Source organism: Schistocerca americana, chromosome 7 (genome assembly GCF_021461395.2).
Source record: "Schistocerca americana isolate TAMUIC-IGC-003095 chromosome 7, iqSchAmer2.1, whole genome shotgun sequence".
Classification (NCBI taxonomy): domain Eukaryota; kingdom Metazoa; phylum Arthropoda; class Insecta; order Orthoptera; family Acrididae; genus Schistocerca; species Schistocerca americana.
Window position 1 is genome coordinate 12158623 of NC_060125.1, and position 20775 is coordinate 12179397.

A 20775-nucleotide genomic window follows, 5' to 3' on the forward strand; every position below is an offset into this window, starting at 1 on the left:
TGTCAGATTGTCCCTGCTGAAATACTGGTATGTGTGCAGCAGTCTTTCCATACCAGAATGGGAGCATATACTGGTGCTGCCAGTGGTCATTTTGAACACAGCCTGTGATGATCAATTGTCTCATTACTGGTCACAATCCACATAACTAGTGTATGGACTTGGACTGTTCTTTGGTGTGTGCTACCGCAGCTAATGTACAAGTGTTGGTGTGGGAACTTTACAGCTAATGTACAAGTGTTGGCGTGGGACCTTTTCAAAATATGATATCTCATGAATGGCTCACACTAGACTCCTGCAACAAACACCGCTGATAGACTAATTTACCCTACTTTTAGTTAATACCGATAGGCATAGTTTCATTTAAAAAAGTTTATGTTTGCACAAAAAATGCACTTTCTAATATCACTACAACCTGTTGGTTGGTTACTAGCATAAGCCCCCAACTACCAATCCATTCTGTGAAAACCACACATCAATAGCACTTTCCATTTCTGCAATGTTTGTGGTGCAGGTTTTAAGTGATTATCCCTGTATAAACAAATCTGTAGTACTGCCATGGGTACTCGCATGGTGCCATCCTATACCAGCTTTTATATTGGCCATCAGGAGAAGTCCTTCCTATCCTGTCAACACCTAAAACCCATTGTCTGATTCAGAGTAATTGAGACATTTTCATGATCTGGACTCATGGTATAGACTGCTTCTTCCATAACCTAAAAACCTACTCCCAAATCATCTTAACCTGATTATTCTCAACTCAATGCGCCATATCACTAGACATCGATATCCATAAATACATGTCAAGTGGACCAACCACCAACAGTACCTCCCTCCACTTTGACAGCCGTCACCCATTCCATGTCAAAAAGGCTCTTCCATGCAGCCTTGTCACACGTGGACTCACTATCCCCAGTGGAAAGCAGGAGTTGTCTAAATATGGCAATAGCACTACCAGAGCCACAGTATCCTATCCGTCTCATTCATAAATAGATCTCCCGTGCCATCTCCTCATTTCACACCTGTAACCCTGCTAACCAGACAATGGTCAGCACTCATCTAATCACCCAGGCCTTGAAAAGCTCAACCACATCCTTCACTGGAGCTTTGGCTATCTCAGATGGGGTATACTGTACTCAAGATACTACCCTATTCCTGCAAAGTAATGTTCCACTGCCCACACAATCTAGAGAACATCCTTGTCCACCCCTAATCCTGTGAGTGACCCAGGTGCAAGACCTGTCCCACAGATCCACCCACCACCTCCTACAGCAGTCCAGTCGCAGGAATCTCCCACCATATAAAAGGCACGATCATGTGCAAAAGCAACCTGTTAAAAATCAGCTATGCTGCAATTACCATACAATTTTCCATGTAGGGATGACAAGTAACCAACTGTTCACTCGCAGTAATGTCCAGCACCAAACTGTGGCAAACCACAGACTTGACATTGCAGTTGCCAAGAGGCTGTACACCACTTCAACAACTGCTTCACTAGACATACCATTTGGATATTCCCTTCCAGTGCAAGTTTCTCTGACCTACGCAGGTGGAAATTGTCTCTCCAGCACATCTAGTGCCATCCACCTGACCTAAACCTCTGCTAATTTGTTTCCCACTGTATCACTTCACCTTTTCCCTTCTCTCTTCTGTACCCACCAATCTTTTCCCATTCAGACAATGTACTGTCTTCTCCAATCACTCTGCCCCCCCCTCCCCCCCCCCCCCAACCCCCCCACCCCACCCCGTGCAGCTACTGCGGGTGTGTACATTTGGGTGTTTGTGTGGTTTCCAAACTAAACCATGTGCATTTTAGATATGTTAGATCCATATACTTTACCTGAAACTAATTCTCTGAGGTACTGAGACTACTGCTTCCTGGCTCTATTTTCAGCTAACACAGAAGTATTGTCTACAAACAAAAGTGTATGGGACAGGATATTTACCAGTGAATCATTCACACGGGACACCAAAAAGACTGTTGTGTGGCATGTAGACAACCCCCGAGATGGTCCACCAAGGCAGTGTGACTGCAGGAGCATACAGCAAAAACTCTACACAAAAGATGGTCCAGCACTTCTCAGAGCTTACAGTCAAAAATTATCAGGCAAGGTGTCCATATTATGCAAATTAACGTAGGATTAACAAGTGACAAATGCAGTTACCAAAGCAAATTAGATGATGAGCATGCCATCAGTATTATAGCTCTATAGGAAATGCATTTAGGTGATAATTCAGAAGCTACATGCAAGATTACGCAATATAAAGCAATATCAATACTCCTCTCAATTGTTAGGTGCTACCACAATAAATGAAAAAAGAAACAGCTCTTGGATTATGCTGGCTTAAGCTGTCAGAAAATTAGTGATGTAGAAGTAATTAGAATAAAACTCAAAGGCCTGGTTATTACATCAGTCCACAAATCACCTAACGGAAAGTGTCTGACACTAGTCTTACACACAGCAACTAGACAGCACGTATATGTTTAAGATTTTAATTCCAAAACACAACCCGGAGATACATAAATAGAGACAAACATAGAGAACCATTGTTCGAATGGATCAACACACAAGAAATTATCTAAGTTTGATGCCAAGGAATTTAAAACGTTTTGGGCAGGCAGATGGAAACTGATACAAAACCTTACCCATCCATCTTTTCCACTGATGAGAACAAATTACCACTGAATCACTCAATAGTGGGTACTGAAACATTTTTCAAGGAGTGTACATTGGCTCACAAAAGTTATCATTGGTGCTGAAATATCAGTTACAAAATACATTGATAAACCCACATGGAAATTTGAAAAAGCTAACTCGATACAATACACCCAGGAAGTGGCGTCGAGTATGCAAGCAGTAGTAAATCGTGCCGTAGAAAATCGTATTACATTTAGTTTAAAGTGCATAGTCTGCCAAAACAGTATTCATAGCGGTATTTGTTTGTGCTCTTTTTCACATATATGGATCCATCTATCGTGTATGAACAACAGAAAAGTGATAAATCCGAATTGTGTATGTGGCTTTGTTAAGTGCAGTGGTCGAAAAAGTGCAGTCAAGATGTATAATGCTGGTACTGAAGAACTCATCTCTGATGTGCTGAAAGAAGAACTTGCAATAGCTAAAAAATATATGAATGACATCGAATCGTTAATTAATTCTTTGAATGTCGATTTTAATCCTTTTGTGAAAAATGTACAAAGTGAAAACTACAACACTCTCAAAGAAACCGTTACTGAAATTCAAAGTGCTCCAATATCTGCTATAGTTACGAAAAACTCGTTTGCGCCCATTGCACAAGAGAAACACCGACAAATGAAATTATTGAGAGAAGACGAGACAAAACCAAAAGTTTATATCTTTGCAGACAGCCATGGATGAGATTTAGCCACTATTCTTACGAATATGCAATCTAAATTTTCCGTTACTGCCACAGTAAAACCCGGGGCTCCTTTCCAGCAAATAATTAAAGATTTAAGCCCTCAACCAAACGATGTTTGTGTAATTATTGCTGGAGCTAACGATGTTTATAAAAATGAGTCGAAAAATGCAATCACAGCATTGCGAAATGCACTGGAAAGAATCTCGCCAAGAAAAACAATCATCGTTAGCATCCCATATAGACATGACCTAATAAACAGTTCATGTGTAAATAATGAAATCAAATTCACAAACAAAATGTTTCAAAAGGTATGCAAAGCATTCAAGGACGTGAAGTTTTTGGACAGTAATTCCGAAGAGAGAAACCATTTTACTCGGCATGGAATGCACAGGAACTGGCTAGGAAAACGTGTACTCGCTAAAGCATTATTAGCAGAAACATTCAAACTATTTGAAAACACCACTCCTCCAATCATTCTAAAAGCACCTGTGTCCATTGAAACTGTACCATTGGAAGAAACACATACAGTGTCGTCAAAATACTCCTTCAAACCTAATGGAACAGCTGAAGGGAAGACTTCATATGCAGCAGCACCTGTATGTGAATCAACACAAACAGGTCCTTTATACAAAAGCAAGACAGCACCAGCAGTTACAACTCAAGTGGGAAACGTTAGTCCACCGCCAACTTGTGAAGCAGCAGCATTTAAGGAGGAAGAACAGTCATCAATAGCAGAAACAGCAACACCAACCCCCACAGGATCAAGTGTATAAGCCGACAGTGTAGAAACCTCACCAACAGGAGATCCACCCTCTATGGCAAAAAGGATCACAGTAGTGACTGCAGCTGCTCCACATAGGATGTGCCTGAGATCAAGAAAGTCCTCAGCTGCAAATGGGGATTTTTTATGGTACTGGGGCAGAAGGGGGAAGGTTCCAATCAGAATGTAAGTAATGTAGTTAATAACAACAAATGTGGGTGTTACCAGCACAACAGCTCCCTCTTCCCTGCAGAAAACTGTTCCTGTAATACTGGTATGTCAAAAGTAATAAAACTCAGTCCTAGCAATGGTAACACCACAACTAATCATGTAATTAAAAATGAGCTCAAAATTTTTCACCAAAATATTCAAAGCCTGCTCTGTAAGTTAGACCAATTTATTGTAAATATTGATGAACCAACAGGCGCAAATTGTGCTCATATTTTCTGTCTGACAGAACACCATATCACTTTTGGCATTGAAATGCTCAATATACCAAATTATGGTTTAGCTACCTCATTTTGTAGAAAGCATATGTGCAAAGGTGGGGCAGTTATTTATGTGAAAAACAGCCTGTCCTTTGATACAATAAATGTAGAGAAATATTGTGTAGAGAAAGACTTTGAGGCATGTGTCACAGAAATAGTAGAAGGTAACAAGAAACTGGTAATCGTAGCAGTATACAGGGCTCCATCTGGTAATTTTAAAGTATTCATGAAACAATTAGATTCTGTGCTATTGTATCTCACAAGAAAAAATAGGGACATTATAGTGACTGGAGATTTTAATATAGATTTCCTAGGAAGCTCATCTTCTAAGACAGAGTTTGCAAACTTAATGCATACCTACAACCTTGTCTCCACTGTCAGTTTTCCCACAAGAACTACTGCCACTTCCAGCACTCTAATAGACAATATCTTTGTAGATATGAGTAAAACTAATCACATCAAAGTTGAAAAAGTCATAAATGGACTCTCTGATCATGATGGGCAAATACTCACAATTGACAACTTTAATACAAATCAGAACAAAGCTAGTGCACAGTGGAAAACCATTAGAAACATGAATGAGGAAAATATCCAAAAATTCAAATTATGCATTCGGGAGACTGACTGGAGGTATGTTTATCTTGCAAATGATGTTAATACAAAATATAATTTATTTACTGATGAATTATCAGATATATTTGAAAATGTCTTTCCAAAAAAGGTCTGTAGACTACAGAACAGGCAATCAAGCAAAAAACCATGGCTGACCAAGGGCATAAAAATATCATGCCAGAGAAAAAGGGAACTGTATATAATATCTAGACAATCCAATAATCCCCTGCAGATGAAATATTATAGGACATACTGCAAAATCTTAACTAAAGTCATTAAAAAATCTAAAAGTATGTGCATGCAATCTAAAATTAACTGTTCAAACAATAAAATCAGAACGATTTGGAATGTAATAAAGAGGGAAACAGGTACTTCACCATCTGACAATGAAAAATCTGCTGTCCTAAAAATTAACGATTTGGAAATAACTGATAGTAAACAGATAGCAGACACATTTAACAACCACTTTCTAAGTGTCACCTCTCAAATAGGTTCAGTGGTGACCTAAGAGAAGCTTTAGATATTCTGAAACTTAACCTCCCACAATGTTTTAATGATATAAATGTAACACCCATAACTGTTAATGAAATAAAAAAAATAATTCACTCATTGAAAAGTAAAGGATCTTCAGGTATAGATAACATCTCTAATAAACTGTTGAAAGCCTGCAGTAATGATGTAAGTGTAGTACTTGCTCACATTTGCAACATGTCTCTTTATGAGGGAGTTGTTCCAGAGAGAATGAAATATGCCACTGTGAGACCTCTTTTCAAGTCTGGCGATGCTACAGATGTAAAAAATTATCGTCCTGTCTCTCTCTTAACAACATTCTCAAAGGTTCTTGAAAAGGCAGTGTATAACAGGATTGTGGCACATCTTGATAAACTTAATATTATTAACCACAGACAGTTTGGTTTTCAAAAAGGGGTTTCCACAGAGTGTGCCATATATTCACTCACAAATGATGTCTTGGAGCCTATTAATAGTAAGAAGTCACCAGTTAGTGTCTTCTGTGATATTTCCAAGGCCTTTGATTGTGTAAACCACAAGATACTCTTGGAGAAGGTCTATCATTACGGAATCAAAGGGCCTATAGGTAACTGGCTAAAATCATATCTTCAAGACAGGAAACAAAAGGTGGTTCTACATGGCTGCAACAAAGGATCTCCTAATCTAGTGGATTCTGAATGGGGCAAAATTCAGCATGGAGTTCCCCAGGGATCTGTCCTTGGACCCTTGCTGTTTTTAATATATGTTAATGATTTACCCCTGTCCATTAGTAAAAATTGTGAATTCACAATGTTTGCTGATGATACAAGCATTGTCGTTGATGGTCAGTCTACTGCTGATATGGAGACTGATGTTAATGATATACTCAGAGAAGTTACAGCTTGGTTTTCAATTAATTCTCTTTCAGTTAATATTAAAAAAACTAATTTTATACAGTTCCACACAAAAATAAAACTCTAGAAAGTATAGTAATTGCTCATGACAACCAGGAACTAGAACAGGTGCAATCCACTAAATTCCTGGGGGTTCACATTGACAGTAGGCTCAACTGGGAACAGCATGTGTCCCTTACTCTAAAAAGGCTTTCATCAGCAACTTTTGCTCTAAGAATAATTACTCATTTTGGGGACATCAACATTTTAAAATCGTCTTACTTTGGGTACTTTCACTCATTAATGAGTTACGGAATAATATTCTGGGGTAATTCACCAGCCTCAAAAAAAATCTTAAATGCTCAGAAGAGAGCAGTCAGAATCATGTGTGGGGTTCCTCCACGAACCTCATGTAGAAAACTTTTTATACAGTTAGGTATTCTGACCACAACATGTCAGTACATATACTCTCTGATGAATGTAGTTAATAAAGACTATGCTCAGTATGAAACAAATTGTTCATACTATAACTACAATACTAGAGGTAAAGATGATCTACATGTTGAACTAAAAAATTTAACACTTGTACAGAAGGGAGTAAAGTATGCGGCTATAAAGACTTTTAATGCATTGCCTAATTATATTAAATGTACAATAGAAAATGAAACGCTGTTCAAAGGTATGTTAAAAAAATACCTGCTCGACCATCCACTGTACTCGTTAGATGAATTCTTTTCCAGAAGTAATGCCCTCCCTTAATAATAGATGTATTTAGTCTCTTAGTTATTAGATGGATGATACAATATTATGTTAATGTTATAGTGTTAATGTTATAGTTATAATGTTATGTTGAGAATTGCTATACTAGTTTAATGACAGCTTGTAATATCTATATCATTGAATTATATTACTATTCTGTAGCACTAATTGTATTTGTACAATTGTATTGACACGTTCCACATCCAGGCGAATCACTCGCATGTACGGATCTATGGAATACGCATATCAAATAAAAAATAAAAACAACCCGCACTGGACACCTCAAAAGGCAGAACATTGGGAATTATTGTAGATGTAGCTAAATGGAATATCTGAAGGGAGGTAACAAAATAATGTGTACTAGGATGGGACAAACCTGCCCAAGTCCTCTACAAAGGATACCAAGGGTCTAAATAATGTTTTGATAACATTTTGTATTCAAAAATATTTGTGTGTATAAATTGTTCATGTTGATGTAAATTTGACAATTTAAGAAATGGTCATGCTTAGGAACAATGTAAGAAATAGGTGTTATGTAAAAGCCAGTGTGCTTTTGTTTGAAACGAAAATAGCTGTGGGGAGTGGAAAAGGTGCGAAAGGCGAATTGGCGTGCTACCTTGAGCAAGTGTGGGAAGTAAGTCACACAGTCTGTAGGCAGCAGTGATTGAGGTAACTCCTTTGTGGAGCAGAAGCTTTGCCTGCAAATTTTCATAAAAATGCCTTGGTTGAAGACTGCAAACAGCTTACAGCATAGCTGCGAGTTGTTGAGCTACTGTATGTAAAACTGAATGAAGCCAAGAAGAGAAATTGAGCCCATACAGCAAGAAACTTGCAGGCCATAGTGTGGGTAGTGTAGCCGTCATAACTGTTCGCCAAACCCAAGCCTATAGCCACCAGATAAGATTTTTTTCTATTTTTACCTTTGTACAGCATGAACCATTAATTTAAACTGTGATTTAATAATCATTCTTGAAATTTACGGAAACTGGCTCACCCTGTCATTTCATCCTAATCATACATCTGTATAGGGTTCCTTCCTGGTGTTTGATTGATCCGAGTGTCCTGTTTTACAGACTTATGAAGTGCCAAGTTAATATAAAGAGGAACCATTTAAATTGCTTTAGTGTAAATAATAAAAATGTTTTCTTAACTATTGCAAAGTGTTATAGTTTGCTTACATAAAATTCAATCAGAGTGAAGTGCCAAGAGGGGACTGATGACCATAGATGTTAAGTCCCATAGTGCTCAGAGCCATTTTGAAGTGCCAAGTTAATATAAAGAGGCACCATTTAAATTGCTTTAGTGTAAATAATAAAAATGTTTTCTTAACTATTGCAAAGTGTTATAGTTTGCTTACATAAAATTCAATCAGAGTGAAGCCAAGTTACTAGAACCTGTTAGATGGCTATACAGAATTAGTTCAAAGAATAATAGCTTTTGAAAGTAAATTCCACCAAGAAAGAGGTTTTCTTTAAGTGAAATGTTCAGTTAAAAAGTGTGTGCTTTAGTGTCTAAGTATTTAAGTTTCTTGATTATGGAAAGTGCTTTTCTAAAGGTTGTTCCCCCCATCCCCGGCTAATTTTTTTTACCTTCCTTGAAGTTATCTACTGGGCTTTTTCTTTTTTTAAATCATAATGTATAAAGATGTAGCCCAAAATTGTTTAAGTGGGGTAATTTATTCGAAGAGCCAAACTAAACAGTAGCAAGAAAGTAGGCAAAATTCACATTTCTGCTTCTCCAATACTTCACTATTTCATTGCCAGGATAGGTTGGTGACCATTAAGTACATGTTTTAAACCACTAAATGAACTTGGAAATGAGTTGTCCTAGCTTCAGTATATTATTATTCATACTGTGTTTCTATCTAGCCACTGGGTAAGATCTTAGGAAAAGAAGTGAATAGTCCAATTTACTTATCCATTAGATGCAACACACGGTAAATCCTGTAAGAAGGATAACTCTATTGATTATCTTTTCCTATAAACAGGACTATCCGTCCACAGTGTATTTTATTTGGAAACTAAACTAAATTTTAGTAAGAGGGTTATACGTGGCAACATAGGGACAGGGTTTCTGTTATTTACATAAAAGCATACTAATATCATAATGGTAGTGTTACAAGGTCCTATTAATGTGTGGTCATCACATTTGTTAAATGTCTCACCACATTCCTATTGAAACTATTTACTCTTCTTGTAAATAACACCTATGACAAATTTATACAAATGTCCACTAAGACTTTGCTCGTCAACTTTCATTTAGGTAACAGCGATCTTTTAGATGTATTTAAATCAGTACTGTTAAGAAATACTGACTAGCTTTATTTTCAAGAATCTCAAGTTTAAGTTATACATACTGTTATCCTCCAATAAGAATCATTGGCCGATTCTTCATCTTTGACAGGTTCAGCATGCCTGCAATGCAAAACATTACCTTTTGTATTAACACATGAAATCCAATTTTTAAATTTAATAAATGCTTATACAAACATAAAGTTTCTTCAAAAAATGTATTTCTGACAACTTCCTGTCACAGATAATTTTCACTGAATGTTTCAACCCAGTTATATTGCTGATGAGAAGCAAATGTTGATCTTTTCCCTCTCTTCCTTCACCATCTCCTGTTTTGTTCACCTTGACATATTTCTACCAAAAAGACTACCCCAATGGATCCACTGCTTATATTTAACACACAGTAAATTCAGTGCAAATATTTCCTTAACACAGGATGTGCATTGACGAGCTTGAATTAATCAGAAAAATATAAACAGATACTAACCATTCCACAGCTCTTACAAAATACTTGCATTAAGTAATCATCAAAGCTACTTTTTGTACAGCAAGAGGACTAACAGTCAAAATGGTGCTACATGCTACAGGCAGTGCAATACAATTTATTTTACTCATTGCTACAGCAATAAATGTACTTATAAAAATATTCAGACTTAGACTATAATCAAATACAGAGAGAGAAAATATTCTAACTAAAGAGATATAGCAGCCATAGGCAGAAACAAATAAAAAAAAGTGATACTAATCTTAGCTTTGAGGACCAAAAGTTTCTTCATCTGGAAAATGTAAAAAGAGAAATGAGACTGTTCAAGAAATAAGGATGAAAATTTAGGATCTTGAGTCATGGAAGATGGATGGTTAAATGAATGAAAAAACTAGACTGGACATGATGAAATTCAGATGCGAAAGAGCAGCAGATGATGTAATTTTAAATGCTGAGAAATAAGATCTCTTCAAGAGGAGCCACCAAAAGGTCAAATAAGTGAAGAACAAGCTGAAAATACCGGTAAATGGGCTAAAATGGTGGCAAATAGATAAACGAAACAGAAAGATAGTGCTGAAGAACAGGCAACCAAACAACAACAACAACAACAACAATAACAATAACAGCACATTGTAGCAATATATAATAGCAGTCCCACAACATCTGGAGGAAGATTTTCCACTAACAGAACAATAAATTCATGAAGCCATCAAATCATTCCAAAACTTCAAAGCAACAAATGAAGACTCCACTACAGCAAAATTATTGAAATAGTCAGAACACACAAATGATCTACAACTGCTGTTTGAGAACATTTGGAAAGCTGAAGAGATTATTGAAAGCATTAATCCACAGCTATGAAAAAAAGGGGACACACAAAATGTCAACAATTGCAGAGATGCCTGACTTCTGCCAGTGGTATACAAAATATTATCAAAAATTCTCTGGACAGAGTTGTAGAAACTTTAGACAAATAACTGGGAGAATCTCAAGGAGCTCTAGAAAGGGAAGACCCTGCACAGAACAGATGTTTATTAGAAAATTGATAATTCTCCACAGACTGTTAATCACCAAACCAATAATAGTATCACGTATTGGTTTCAAGAAAACATTTGATTTGGTAGGCAGAGAAATTATGGGTAAAATCATCAAAGAATTTTGTGTTAAAGCAAACATAATCCTCAAAACACTAGCAAATAGGGTGACTGAAGCTAAATTTATGGGAGAAGTATCTCAACCATTTGAAATAAAAACTGGTGTTAGACAAGGGGACAGTTTATCACCTTTACTGTAACACTACATTCTAGAAAAAATAGAAAGTTATTGGAATTTGGAGAAAAAAAATCACAAAATTGAACCAATAGTTTTAGGACGAAAAACAAATGGAATTAAGGTAAACTGCCTGGCTTCTGCAGATGATTCTGATATACTTTCAAAAAATCTGACAGACAGTTATTAAAAGAAATCTTTTGGAAGAAATAGCAAAGAGAGCTGGTCCCAAAATTTCAGACGAAAAAACAACATTGATGACAATTTCAAACAATGCATCAACATTCTTAGAAAAACAAAAATGTAAAATAGCATTAGTAAGTAAATTTAAATATATTGGACAAACTGTACAACAAAATGGACTAGAAGAATTAACAGTAGATGCAAGAGTCAGCAAACTGGAGAGAGCAAATCGTTTGACAAAGGATATTTACAACAAGAAATGTACAACTAAAAAAAACAAATTTAAACACTATCCCACAGTGGTATGACCAGGATGTTTACATGGATGAGGATGCCTAATGATGAACTATAAGCTGGACAGAACAGAGGTTCCACAAAGGAGCATTATTAGAAAATAATGGTTGCAATACAAGCTACAGATGGCTGGAAAATGAGAAGTAATGAGGAGATATACAAAAATTTTGAGAAAATATCAGAAGTAATGGCTAAAAGAAGATTAATCTTATTTTAGAGACCTCTACTGAATGAGTAGTTCTGGAAGAAGGAATCAATGATAGCATGGATTACAGAAATAAGAAAGAAACAACATCAAACAATCAGAAATAATAGAAAGAAACCTTTTTACAGATAACATACTGAATGTAAAAGGATCATCACCTCTCCAAGATCAAAATTAATTTCATCCCTCTCAATAAGACTGTGAAAACCGGAAATAAATTTCATAAATATGATACTGCGAAGCTCAAAATCAATCAAAACGTAATGGAACAATGCCACCAGTAACTGACAGTTGAATCCCATAAATGGGCAGACATTGCCTCCATGATCCAACAAGCAGCTAATACTACAATCCTGACAGCTAAAAAGAGGAATCATACATGGTGGAATGAGGTTTGTGGTGAGGTGGTGGCCCAAACAGCAAGTGCATGGAAATAGTGGAACTCTACCAGGAGACCTGATGATTTTGATGTATTCCATGAAGTTCAAAAATATGCAGCCAGAACTCTACTGCATGAGAAACAGCAGTTAGAACAGATCGATCAGCGTTTCCAGATAAACAATGTCAGAGATTTCTATCAGACGTTCAAATCGAATTTGAAAGGATACCAAGCCCCTAGTTTTTGTTTTAGAGACGAAAATGGAAAGCTCAGTGTTGTGTACATAGTTCCGCATATTCAGCGCGTACACAAATTTCCCACTAGAGTGCGCCCCGCTAAGCACAACAGCGCAGGCGCAGCACTCGTCCATCTCCCCACTACGAGATGGTGCTGCCATAGAGACGGACCAAATTCTGCTTCCGCCGATCCGCGTATTAATATGTAACGCAGCCAATGAGATTGCTGCTAACATAGAACACTTTCTCCTCGCGCATCACACTCACGCAGTGATACATGAACGTGCGAGGTATTATAACGGGTGTAAAGACCTTCGATCAGTCAGTCTGCATTTGTCTGCACCAGTCTGCATTAGTCTGTACCAGTCTGCATTAGTCTGTACCAGTCTGTACGAGTTCTACAATTGTCTGTGCCAGTCCATAGTCAAGATCCAGTCTGCGCCTAATAAGATTACCATATTCCTGTACATAGCCATGAAGATAAATGTATAGACACTTTTGTCAAGTATCCGAGATATATGTAAGAATAAGATTAACGTACCAATACCAAAGGAACTTCAGATTGTCAATTGTAAATAGCATCCAGAACCAAGTTAAATAATTTTTATATTTGTTATTATTTTAATAAATGTGTGTGAAAATTAATCAAGTTCTATTTAAAGTTGGTCACCATCAATCTGCTACTCTAAGTGTGCAAGTGGCATTTCTATCGTCTGACCTAATGGCAGAAGATAAACATGCCATGATAAGACCACGAGACATATTGCTGACACTCGCTTACTTCGTTAGAGCAACAAGTCAAATAATCTGATGGTGTGTGTACTGAAGGTCTTACAGTACGCACACCACACTCGGCCTGACCAACAAAGAGAACTGCAAGATAATGTCTCGTTACTTTGAAAACCTACTTAATTGTGATGAACCGAAAGAAAGATTCCCTGTATGTGCCCCAATCCACAAACTACCCCTCATCTCCATCTGGTAAAGAGGAGACCAAAGAGATCATCAACAACTTTAAGAATAATAAGGCAGCTGGAGAGGATTCAATAGTGGTGGAACTACTGAAGCTGGCAAATAATGAAACTCTAGATATACTAGTCCAACTTTTTGAGGAGATCTGGAGAGCTGGGATGATACCAACTGAATGGCAGTCAGCTTTAATCCATCGTATACACAAAAAAGGTGATAAATAGAATGTCAATAACTATAAGGGTACCTCATTAGTATCTGTTCCATATAAGATTCTCTCCAAAGTGATACAGAATAGAATAGAAGATCATTGTAACCAACTGGTTGGGGACTATCAAGCTGGTTTCCGAAAGGGCGATTCTTGCGCAGAACAGATCTTTAACCTGAAGAGCATGATCAGGTACAAAAAAAATTGGAAAAATAACTATGTGGTCATATTTGTTGATTTTCAGAAAGTATATGACTCCATCGACTGACAGGCAGTAATGAATATTTTGGAAAAGAAAGCTGATCAAACAAACTCTTACTAACACAGTGTCAAAAATTAAATTTATGGGTGAGGTATCTGAACCTTTTCAATTGTGTCTTGGAAAAGGTCATTCAAGAGTGGAGAAAGTTATTAGCCCAAGGAGAAACAAATGAAGAGTGGTTCAGACTTGGTCCTAAGAACAAAGGGGTGTGCATTGGCTGCTTAGATTTTGCGGCTGACCTAGCCATTTTTGCTAACAACATAGAGTCAGCAGTCAACAAGATAAATAGGCTGTCAGAAATTGCTGAAAAAAGTTAGACTCCAGATCTCTATTCAAAAGACAAAACATATGACGAACATCTGTGATGGACCTGAATGGATGATAACCAACCTGGGAAAAAATTGGATGAGTTAAGAATTTCAGGTATCTTGGTGAAGTCATCCACCTGGAGAATGGATTAAAAGAAGAAGCAATTGTCGGGATGAGGGAGTTAGACCAAGCATACCAACTGACAAAGAATACTTATAACAAAAAGTCTATGAGTATATGGGCCAAGTTCCAACATTATAATACAGTTGTAAAACCTGAGGGCTTATAAGCATCCAAATCTTTGACCACGAATAGACAAGGTAAGCTGAGCGGCTGGAAAAGCGTGAGTGTAGGATATTAAGGAAAATCCTAAGGTAATAGATGGGTCGATGGACAATGGCGAATGAGAGCAAATGAGGACTCGTGCAGCAAGACAGAACCTATCACAGCATCCATTACGAAGAAATGATTGTTATTTTATGGTATCTCATGAAAATGGACGGTGATCGACTAACAAAAAGAATATGGAGTTTCATCCCATCTAAGAAAACGAGGCCGAGATGGTTCAAAAAATGTGAAAAAGATCTTAAGCAGATTGGTATCTCAGAGAGAAATTCCTGAAAGGAACAAATTTAGAAGATTGGTGACCAACTACCAAGGTTTTAACATGGCATCAACATCCGAAAGACAGTGAGGACCATTATCTGAAGAGCATAAAAAGGCACTTCTTGCAGGGGCTCAGAAGATACTGGCAGGAAGTCAAAGCTGGAGCAAGAACAAGACCTGGACACTAGAGTGAAGTCGGTTGTTACCACGCAGTCCGTAGAGACTCACCTCAATAAAAAAAATAAGTAAATAAAAATAAAAGGCTTTCAATGCAGAAGAAATAGGGGATTGAGAACAACACGAATAGAATAAAGGGGGAAAAACATGAGGAGGAGATGGACGAGTACTGGAAAAACAGGAGACGACAAGGGAAGAAGAAGAAGTGAAGTTATTACATGATGAGAGATGGTGATTGGATTTGATTTGATTCAGTTTTCATTACATACACCGAAAAAATGAGATGATTCTCGAGGGTGTGGAACATGTCAGAATGTATAACACAAAACATTTTAATATAATGAATACTACCCTGATCATTTGTCATGAGATTGTCAAAATAGGTGAATACAATACAATAAACTGGAAAAGCTAATATTTACAGAATTAATACGCTGTCAGAATGAAACATTGTTATGCACTATTAATAAATTTATCATACACAAAATACCTAATTTTGACTGTTGCAACCAAGTGCTGTCAAAACTTAAATCTAACATATTTTTACTTAAGCTGGCCTTTCAGTCTCTGTTAGGATATTCATCTATAGAGTAGAAGGCATTGCCTATCAAAAAGTCATTCAAACTCTGTTTAAACTGTGCTTTATCTGAAACCAAGTTTTTAATGGTTGCTGGTAATTTATTGAAAATGTGTGTTCCTGAATATTGGACCCCCTTTTGGACCAACATAAGTGATTTTAGGTCTTTATGTAGATTTTTCTTATTCCTAGTATTGATAATATGTATTGAGCTACTTGTTGGAAATATAGATATATAACTTGCAACAAATTTCATTAAGGAGTAAGTATACTGAGAAGCAATGGTTGGAATTCAAAGTTCCTCGAATAGGTTCTACACGATGTTCTTCAAAGACTGGTCCCAGATACTCCATTGCACCATTCACCGAACCTGATAACCCCGAGCCGTCAGTAACAAAAATTAAGTCTTGCTTAAGAGATTTACAACACTACATGCACTTGTTACCAAAGTCTCATTTACTTTTAGAGCTATCTGTTCCACTTCCTTTTTGGCCCCACTTCTCTCTGTCTTCACTATATCTGAAACAGTTCTTATTTTGTTGCCCGATACAATTATCATTTTCTCTTAATAAAGCTACTTCGATTTCTGGATTACTTGATTCAATATTTTGCAGTATTCTTTGTAATGCATTACAATTCTAATATCAGAAACGTTCCTAGATAGTAGATACAGTCTCCTTTTTGCCCCACATGATATCTTTATTCCTTGTATAATCCATGGTTTATCTTTTGACTTCTGTGTGATCTGAGTTACCTTTAGGGGAAAACAATTTTCAAAAGAGGAGGTAACTTTATTAATAAATGCTTTGCATTTTCCATTTGAGTCAGGTAAACATCTCTCCAGTTCATGTCTTTGAGCAATTTCCTGAATTCCTCAATTTCTGGCTTATTTATTATCCTCCTGTACTCAGATTTAATATTTTTTTATCCTGACAAGTTTCAACATTTAACACAAGATGCTGCACGTCGTGATCAGATAGTCCATTTACTATTGGTTTTGTGATATGATGTTTTTCCCCTAGATTTGTTCATAAAGATATTATCAATAGCAGTCTCAGAGCATTTACATATCCTAGCTGCAAAGTTCACAATAGGAACTAAATTGAATGATAGTGTTAAAAACACCAGCAACCACTATTTCCCCTTCTTTTGTTTTTTACACAAGCTATTCCTTTCGCTTTGTGAAATGAAGCACTGCCTAGTTCCAAAACACAGGACTACTATGACAAGGTGAAATGTTCTCAGAGTGCTACATGTATGATAGTAAATGTAATCAGCACTATAGTTGTTTTCTGAGTAGTTATGCTGTGTGTGTTTCATTCAATCAGATGAAATGGAATAAAATCATCAATTTATTTATTTGGGCTCTTTATCACCAAGATACATTCAATGTTGGTTGAGGTTTATCTTTTGAATTCACTCCAGTGTAGATTGTCAAAATTTTATCAGTTGTCAATGTACTTGTAACACAGTTTCCGAATTTACTGCCATCCAGGATAGTATCGCACTCAAATTATTCTCAGAGACTGAGAGATGGCTGAAACCGAGAGCAGAAAGCTCTGACATATTTAGTGATTAATGGAATATATATCAGAAAGGCAGGTTAGACACTGTAGGAGAGGGAGTGTCCATTGTCTCTATTGAGGTCAAAGCTGATTGTGACAGTGAAGTTATCTGGTTGCGTATAACAAGTCTAGGTGAAATCACGTTAATTAATGGATAATCAGCCACCCAGTTCTGCTATGACAGTTTTGGAGCCATTCACAGAAAGTCTACAGACAGTAGCACATAAATACCTAGATCATGCAATACTAGTTGGAGGTGAATTTAGCCTACTGAGTATAGATGGTAGCCTATGGCTTCATTGCAGGGGGTGCAGTCAATCTTGTGAAGCACTTTTGAATGTGGTTTTCGAAAATTGTCTTGAGCACCTAGTTTGCCATGCCACATGCAATGGAAATATCTTAGACCTTGTAGTTACAAACAGGCCAGATATCATCAATGACTTCAGCATAGAGATGGGGATTAATAATCATGATAACATAATAACAACTAAGGTTACAAAAATTAATAAATCAGTCAAGAAGGCTAGGAAAATGTTCATGCCAGAAAGAGCAGATAAGCAGATGTTAGCATCTTACTTAGACAGAACTGACATCACTTAGTTCCATTAAGATGGACGTAGAGAGATTATGGTCAAAGCTTAAACAGATCGTGAATTGCACTCTCAACAAGTCTGTACCTAGTAAACGAATTAAGGATGCAAAAGAGCCACTGCGGTTTAACAATGAAATTTGGAAAATACTGAGGAAGGAAAAGCTACTGCACTCTTGGTTCAAAAGAGAATGCCAAATGGCAACAAGGAAAGGTTACTACCACTGTCATACCTCAGCAAAAGATCTGGCTGAGAAGCAGGGGAATTTATTGTCCTATGTAAAATCACTAAGTGAGTCAAAGAATTCCATCAAGTCACTTGACCAGTCTGGTGTGGCAGTAGGAGATAAATGTTTTAAATTTTGCATTTAAGAAATCATTCATGCAAGAGAATCATATAAACATACCGTCATTTGACAATAGCACAAAGACACCTAACAACAATCACCACAAGAGGCCAGCACTAGCACAAGTTGTTCACATGATATTCGTTGGACTGTTGCCTGTAAACCCGTCCCATGTCAGTGCTCTTGGAAGAGAGCTGTGGCAGTGACACGGCTCTGTTGTTGTTCCTGTGCAGTGATCTGCAAAGACGCGACGGTACGGGACGGGGGGTTGGGTCGAGATTCAAGCAGTGATTAAATACTTCATAAAGAAAGGTATGAAAGTGAAGGACATTCATGCCGATTTCCAGAAAACACCAGGGGACTCTGCTCCTTTGTCTTCAACTGTTGCCAAGTGGATAAATGAATTTCAATTTGGTCAGGAGAGCTTAGATGATGATCATCCATGAATAGGTCAGCCAAAACGTGTCACTACTCTAGAAATCATTGCAAAAGTCCGCATAATGATCAAGGAGGATCACCAATTTAGAGTGCATGAAATTGCTCACGCTTGCCAGATGTCATCTGAAAGGTATTCACAAGATGGGTGCCGCGACTCTTGACGCTGTGTCAAAAACGCATGAGAATGGACATATCACAACAATGTTTGGCCTGTTTTAGGAGAAACAAACAAGATCTTTTGTGCTGGTTTGTGACCACGAGGAAACTTTGGTTTACTACTATACCCCAGAGACAAAGCAACAATCAAGGCAGTGGAAACATGCTGAATCTCCGCCGCCAAACTCCTTCAGCGGGGAAGGACATGGCGTCAGTGTTCTGGGATGCGCCACCAAATTCCTTCAGCGGGGAAGAGCATGGCATCAGTGTTCTGGGATGAGAAGGGGATTCTGTTTGTACATTATCTCCCCACTGGGCAAACAATTACTGGAGAATACTATGCTAACCTTCTGGACAAATTGCAACAAATGATATGCGAAAAAGGCCAGGTTTAATAAGGAAGAAAGTCGTCTAGCATCAAGCAAATGCACGCTCGCATGCATGTACCATCGCCATGGTAAAATTACACAAACTAAGGTATGAATTGTTGCCACACGTGCCTCTTCCCTAAACTTAAAATTTTTCTTTGTGGATGAAGATTCACTTAAATGAAGAATTGATAGCCTGAGTTGACAACTATTTTATAGGCCTGGAGGAAAATCATTGTCGAGATGGGATCGAGGTATTGGAACACTGTTGGACCAAGTGAATTAATCTACAAGCAGGGTACATTGAAAAACAAAAAAGTTTCAGTGACATAAGTACATTTTTTCTATTCTGTTTCAAGAACTTTTCAAACCACCCTCGTAAGCATCCCCGACGCCTGAAATAATTAAAAACAAATAAGTCGCCAGTTGCAGATGGAATCTCAATTTGGTTTTACAAAGAGTGCTATATGGCACTGGACCCTTACTTAGCTTGTATTTATTGTGAATCTCTCACCCAGCAGAAAGACCTAGCAACTGGGGAAAAAAATACAGAGGCGTCTCCTGTATATACGAAGGGCGAAAGAACAGACCCGCGAAATTACAGACCAATACCCGTAACATCAGTTTGCTGCAGAATTCTTGAACATATTCTGGGTTTGAATCTAATCAGTTTCATAGAAACCAATAAGTTTATGTCCACAAATCAGTACAAAGCATCGCTCATGGGCAACTCAGCATGCCCTTTTGTCATACGACGTCTGTTCAAAAAATTCCAAAACTTTGTCCATAAAATTTTCTATGCTTATCTTTTAATTACTATGGATTGTCTCCTTCGAAATACTCTCCTCCACAATTGATACACTGCTCCCAATATCATTTCCACTTCCAGGAGCAGTCTTGACACACATCTTGCTGGGTCGCATAAAGTGCCGTCTGCGAATTTTCTTTTATCTCATCTACCATAGCAAAACTTCATCCTTTTCAACTTTGGAAATAAAAAGAAGTCTGCAGGGGTCATACTATTCTCGCAAGGAACATCTCATTCTCATTTGTGAGATCCAAAAGTTTTTTTGGTCTTGACTCATGAGCCGTGGAATGAACTTGGCGGCAACACAATGCATTCCAAGATGCTGTGTCATTTCATAACATGATCCAATTGAAATGTTACATTCTTCTACAATCTCTCAGACAGTGTATCTTCGACTGCCACACACAATTTCTTTGACGTTCCTGACACAAGCGTCATCAGGGGACATCTAAGAGCGTCCTGAACAAGGATTATTTTTGACTTTTGTAAAGCCATTTTAAAACGTGTGAATAATACATAACACCAAGTATGGCTTAAGCACTCATCGCTATAGGCTCCCTGCATCATTTGGTGTGTCTGTGTAAAGGTTTTCTTGAGTTTCACGCAAAATTTAATGCAGATGCATTGCTCCTCTAACTTTGCCATCACAAAATTCACAAACCCAGATTCCATATTT

The 20775-nt window shown here is 37.4% G+C and overlaps 1 pseudogene; it reads right to left on the bottom strand.

Annotated features, from left to right (window-relative positions):
* Positions 1-9737: 9737 nt before the first annotated feature.
* LOC124622220 overlaps positions 9738-20775 on the bottom strand; it is a 64462-nt pseudogene continuing 53424 nt past the window's right edge.